This window comes from Ceratina calcarata, unplaced genomic scaffold (assembly GCF_001652005.2).
Source record: "Ceratina calcarata isolate Rehan_Ccalc_2016 unplaced genomic scaffold, ASM165200v1 scaffold111, whole genome shotgun sequence".
NCBI classification, from domain to species: Eukaryota; Metazoa; Arthropoda; class Insecta; order Hymenoptera; family Apidae; genus Ceratina; species Ceratina calcarata.
The window spans coordinates 104,212-111,461 of NW_017132019.1; positions in this window are offsets into that span (position 1 = coordinate 104,212).

The window sequence follows — 7,250 nt, forward strand, 5'->3', positions numbered from 1 at the left end:
ATTTACACACGGCGGACCGATGAGTAACAGTTTTATTTTCTATAAAGAAACACGGTTCTCAATGGAATATTTCTGGACTCCTCTGGTGAACGTTAAGAGTCTGGTGAACGTCTGAGAATTTATAGTGTTTGCGATTATATAGTTAGTACTATAAATTCAGGATCGCGTGATTTACGATATGGATTTAACGGGAATAAATTGGCACCGCGTGTCGGGAAAAGTGTGTCTGGAAGTAGATAATTAAAAGGACACTGATGAAAATAAATGCGGTATTACGTTCGAAACTGAAACGCGAGTTTCGAAGTAGTAACGCCAAGTGCGCCGTTCCGTGTCCGCCCCACGATTAATTGCTCGACCATAACTTCAGCTATTGTAAAACATTACCGTTTCGCGTCTGGTCTTACGATTATCATTTAGTATCGTCAGACGAGTCCATCGTAGAACTCATTAAAGATGTATTGGCTATACAGTCAATCCCAAAAGTTTATGTACCTTAGAAAAACGCATTTCCTATAATTAAAAAGAAATCAGACGTTGGAAGAACAATGCTAATAATAAATAGCTACGTGCTGAAAAGTATAGAAGGAAATATCCAATTAATTATTGATGCTGGCGAAATGTTTTTTATACAAACGTTGTAGCTATTGACGTGTTCTACACGAAAGGTTTTATGTATTTTTCTTCTAATTTGAGTATTTGACGGTATCCGGTATTCATTCTTGGAAGCGTGAGGAATCGTGACATCATAATATTTTCACTGAAAGGGAGTAAGCATCGGATGGCCGGTACGAAACTGCGAATATGCAAATTTCGTGATACTTAACGAGATGCAGGAATGTGTTCGTCGGATCGCTTTCATCAACAATGCGACAGGAATGAAGAATAAGCGGAGGCCATCGTGTTATGAGATCACTTTCGTTGGACTTTCTTCGTTGGTTGAGACAATTTTTTGCCTTGTCCGCAGTGACATGCCTATCCCGTTCGATCTAAACGCGATATTCTTTACCGATAGAAAGTCTGAATCCAAAATCATGGTACGATGAATTACGATGCGGCGTGCGTAAAGCTCGTCGAGCCGACCGGCCGAGGTTCGAGGGGACGATTACCATTTATCGAGCTGCCGGTTCGTTAGTCCTTTTTCCAAGATCAGAATGCAGGAGACGAGACGCGAGATTCGTTTAGAATGTGAAATGAATTCGGTATCGGGCGATGCGCAAATGCGTAGCACGGCTTTCAGCAAGCGATGTGATTTTAAACGTACCGCACCGTTCCGCTCCGCACGGCGGCACCGTTTTTTTTACTGCTTCCGTTTAACGCCGGCCAGATTCGGAAACGGGAAATTAAATTGCGCCTTCAGGAACTATAAAGGTCTCTCCGATTACTGTCCTTCGATGTCACAGCGGTTTCTACAGCGATTGCAAAATTACATGTTCTTCCTGAATAGCGGTTCTCCGACTCGTACTCTTAAACTTCTTGAGCATCTAATCGTAAATAGAGGCTTAATGAAGTTCGTTCATAGAAAAGTAATTATTGAATAAACCATCTGTGATTCTTACTTTCTTTGCAAAGTGTTACAACAGATAAAATAATAAACAAGATGTATCATAGAACGATATTAATAATTAGACTGCAGATTTTTATACATTCGTAAGAGACATAAGTGTATTAAAATTTGAATACTCCATACAATACGCAAGAATATATTTGAAAATGATACTCTACTTTATTTTGTATAAAAATCCGCAGTGTATTAATAACATACGTTATACATAATATGTAACATGTAAATGATATTGTTGAAAAAGGATATGAATTAGGAAAATAAACCTTAATTGAGTGGACATGGAGAAAGTATAAAATATAGCTGTAACTATAAATAATAGTCTATATAACAAGAAACTGTCTTAAATGTACCCGATCGTCTTGCATAGTGGCTAATATTTCTTTAGTAAAAGAAGAAATCAAAGGTAGTTTGGCTTTGCATTACTGACTTAATAGTTGTCCATTTCTCTAGCGAATTATAAAAACCGCAAGATAGTTGGAACAGGTCGTATTTAAATTCGCAAAACTCTTTCTGCGGCGAAGTTTAATCCTTCGCAAAGTGATTCTTGGAAATTCACATCCGAGAACCAAGGGTGATTGTTTCTCATGACGCTGCAAACAACGAAAGTGTAGAATATTATATGCTGTCCAACTGTGATTTCTACTGACAATGAGAAAATCTTGTTTGTGAAATATACAGCTGCTTTATATTTATTATTCTCCAATCTCGAGTAGATTAATCAAAGACATAGAAAATTAGGATAAACGTTTACAAAAAGGGAACATAATCTCACTAAGTAATACTAATGACAAGAATTTAATTTACACTGCTTTTTCCCGAGTTATCAATGAAATAGAGTAAGAAACGTGATAAATTTATCGTCATCACGAAGTGATTTTGATACCCTAATTTTTAGAAACTCAGAGACATCGACGATTAAGAGACCCATGGCTAATTGCAAGATGACGATGATCTTTTTGCCAGGCGAGTACGTTAAGACCTGATTCTACGTGGCGCGGTTACATTCCCTTTGCAATTAAAGCAATTAGTGCGGTTGTGCGTAAAAAAGGGTTGAAAAATTCTAGTAGGTACACGACGCTCAACATTCTCGTTTCTTCCTGTCGTTCCGACCGCTGCGTATGCCCCGAGAAGCTTCTCCCTCTCGTAATGCCCGGTCAAAGCAAAAAGAGGAATACGTCGGTGTCCTTTATCTTCAAGTTGCCGAGGAGAAGACTCCGAGGCATACGTATCGCGTGCCTTCGGGAAGGACGAGCTCGGGAGTGAAACAAAGGGTCCAGATGGTCGGGGGTCTACCATCTTCCTGGTTGTAATTTAAAGCGACAGCCTACAGGCACCGATGCAGCCTTTTCCTCCGGGATAATTTCGACCCCTCCTTGACTATACACGGGTATATTCGTCTGGTTCGCCTTTCACTCTTCTATTCCCTTCTCGAAATGTCTCTGCACATTCTATGTACCCATGCAGTATAACAGACACAAAACGTATGATATTTTCGTCATCAGCCTGATGACTCCACAGACACAGACGCATCTATATCTACCGGCACCAGCTTAGCACTGGATAAAGCGTGCATGCGGTACATGGTTTATTTTCATTTGTATTCTACGGTATATAAAAGAAAATACGGTATTTCTCCTTTAACGGATATTCCTGGAAGTCGATTGCTTGTATTCCATGAAAGCTTAGGGGATAAAGGAGATGAGGAAACTCTTTGATGTCGTTTGTACTTTTTCTTATGCTCCGATTCAATGTAAACATTTTTCCCTTCTGACCAGCAAATTCAATATTTATAATAAAAATCGCTTTGAATGGACAAACTATATTGTCATAAACATGATAAAAGCAGCTATTGATTAGTTGAACCGTCAAATCGGAAATTGGTACACGCTCTTCCTTTTTTCTGAGCAATTTTACGAAACGAAATTGGAATTTTTTGAAACTGTCTTCATTTTCAGAACTGTATAGGTACTGAAACTTTCCCATGAAATGGAATAATGATGAAATATAATAATAGCTGATCATATCGATTTCGCGATACGTAAGAGACTTTCGAATACAAAGTTACCATTGAACGATCGTAGCCAACAAAGGCTCGACAGAACGGCGCGAAGGTGGATTATCCATCCTCCCTTGCCGGGATAATAATCTGTAGCGACATGGCGGGATCTGCTGAATATATATTAATACTCATCTTTTTTTCGCTCGTGTAGATAATGGTGGGTTTCGCTGGCCCGTGTTGGAATGGCGAGAAACACAAACGAGGAGGGGGGGGCGGGAGGGGGAGAGAAAAAGAGCCGGGCAGAAAAAGGGCGAGAGGGAAAAACGAAAGTTACATCGGTCGGAACACGGGAGCTGCCGTTGGGCCTAAGCGCTGGCCTTGATCTCAACGAACGGCCGTGGAAAAAATGTTTAATTGCTTCATGGCAAGAGAAATTACGGACGGTAAACTGAGGGTGCAACAACGAATCCCTTTCGGTTGTTATCTTGAATACCAGCCGAATGCAAAGTCTAGGAGGACCACCCTTATCTGTTCATGTGTTTACCAGGCCAAGGAATATCCACCTGTTAGACAAACGGCCAGATAACCTGCTTCCACGAGCTCTCCGCGCATTCTTCTCGTCTGGTTTACATTGGAACGCAGATCCGTAATGATACCGGGATGCTGAACGCCAGAGCCGCATTAAAATTTCTTTTCGTAATTTCACCTGAAATCTCGACTACTTTGAAATGCGGCGATGTTTCAGATTATACTAATTTTTCTTTATTTCTCATAACAAACATTGAAGAAGTTAAAATTGATAACCCATTTGTAATTGGTACTTGGTATTTACGTAATACACACTAGCAAACAATTTGACGAGGAGAAGAATCTCGTTATCGTCAAGCAGCAATCGATAAACACATTCTAATGTTAAGAGATTAACACCGCCTCGTCGTTCGACGGAGGCTTTTCCACGTCTAAATGTTCACGTCATAAACAGACCGCGCTTCCGTTCGACGACAAATAAGAGACGTTGTGACTCTTAATAGGGTAATTACGCGACTTGACAAAGATGTAGAGACCTTTGCAGCGGTGAATACGATACGTCGCAGCTAGTTTTTTAGGAGCGTTTAATCGCCACGGTCGTCGTAATGGACTAATAGAACGTCAAAGAGATTCCTGACCGTTCGGGACTGTGCTTGAAGCATCTGTTACCGGTTCTTTCGTGTAACACGCTGTAAAAGATACTAGTTAATTATACGACGATGCACAGTGGTTATCGACCATTTCGTTTGCATACTCTGCGTGCCCTTTAGTATTGCGATAAATTTTCAGTCACCGCGCATGAGACCGCGTAAACGATTGGATCCCCAAGAACGTTATTGCTTGGGGATATCGTGTCCGATGTGAATTCGCCATTATTGGAATCAGATTTTAATAAAACTGTATTACACGCGGTGCGTGTTTAGCACGCATTATGGTTAATTAACTCTCGCTGTTCGCAGTGAACGTAAACTTTCTTTCGAAAAATACACTCCTCGAACTATACTTTAAAATATAATTAACGAAGCCAAGAAAACGTTAATAAAATTGCAATCTTCGGAAGGCATAATTTCTATTAATGGACATGTATTACTACTGACATTTGTATTTGTGGCTATTATGTCTTTCTCAAAAGGGTGGAATGCTCAGCAGTGTGGAATGTACGTTATACGTATATGTGCAATGATTTATATGCATGAAGTATAAAATCATAAGATGTAATTCATGAAAGAATGTGAATGATGATAAAAACGTTCCAAGGAAGTTTATACAAAAGGATTATTATCTTTCATGGTTTGGCAGATGTTGGTTTACGTTCTCTTGTCTAAATGTAGTACTGGTTGAACGCGTAGTCATTAAAGGCAACGATGATACAAGGCAGCCCGAGTTTCACGGCAGTGGAAATATTTAGGTTTTATTTCGTCCGCATCCTCCTATTCAGATCCAGATGTTCTGTACACTACATATTCTTTCTTCTCGCTTCGTAAAACTTCATTTTTGTCATCCTGTTTCATCGTGAACAGGAAGCTTCATAAAATTAATAAAAAATGTAATAATTGCGAATAAAAGAAGATTAAATTTCACTCTGCGGTAATTCCTGCACTCATTCTCAACATTTTCGCCGAGACCTTTGCGGTTCATGACTTGAACGCACGTGCGATGCCTCGTGTCGCCGTCTTCAGCATTTCACCGACAAACTTGGAGGACAACGATAGCATTACTTACTTTCTATTTCCCATCGACTTTCGATGAGCATGTTGTCTACCAACACGAACCTCTACGTATGGTGTGTCAGGATGTGTCTGGGCTGTCCCCGTTTCTCATTTCCCTTTTCCCGTATAGGGAACCGAGGGAACATCGCAAATCGATCTGGAAAATTACTAATACCTACAGTAAATCTGACGTTGCTTATTCAATCTCGGGACCGCTATGACCTTGACTGCTTCCTAGACAGCATTTAATCTGGAAGCAACGCGCCGCTTCGCTACTCTATTATTAGTGAAACAGCTTTATTTTGCTACCGGTTCTTTCGACGCAATTTCGCAGCCCCTGAAACGGCGTTCATTGGAGAATAAAGCACGAACGAAATAGTTTAATAAAAATATCGTTTCTGGAATTTGTTTCATGAAAATTTTTCACGAATAGTAATCCTAGAGTCCTAGAGCATATACTACTGGATACAGCATTCATATTTGTCGAAAGTGTAGGTAGACAAACCCATAAAAAAGAGAGATAGCTTATCTACATGTTGTCTATTTTTCGTAGCACAGGATTGACTATGATCTTTGTCCTTCAAATTGCTTCTCTATGTAGAGAAATAGTACATGCAAACAGCTAAACATTTCTACACCTACAGCACTTGAGAAGTTGGTTCCAGTAGCAGATGCTCTAATATTTAACATAAATAATAATCTAATTGGGCGAAATGAATTGGCAATCTAATTGAAGCTAATGCAAAAGAATTCAAGGCTACTGTCTCCCTCTGCTGCTCTGAAATTACGTATTTATGTTAATTAATAAACACGCAATAAGCATCCAACGGAAAGTAACCAGTATTCAAGGGAAAATTTATATCATCGTTAACTAGGAAATCAAATGAGAAAAATTCTTGCGGGAAAAACAACAAACGACGTGTCTACCTATCGATGTAATCACTACCACTCGGAGTATAGTCAAAGAGTAAAGTTCTAGGTCGACGACCTTTCATGTTATCGCTCACATAAGAATTATTTCCTCTTCAATTTATCAGTGATTCCTTTCATTATCAGTATCAATATTAACCCTAGCGCACAGATTCTTCGTTCTAATGATTAATGCAGCTGATGGTAGTCAAAGTGGGAAGATGTTATTCTACACGTTTAGGATGAGTTAAATGAAAAAGTAAAATTTTTTGTGATCTCGAAATTCATAAAATTCTTGAGCACAGATAATCGTTGTCTCCACTATGTTAAATAGTAATTAAAATACATAATAAAATAAACAATCAATATTATAGTTGCAGTGCGTTTACTATTTACAATTTAGTGATAGATATTATAAAATAGATTAGATATTATAAAATAAAAGATGCTCAAAAATGTTGAGAGACAATTGACGCTTACGTTCGAATCGGAGCAATCTTGGTCATGTTCGTTCGAGGTCGCGCGTTTTGAGTGACCAAAG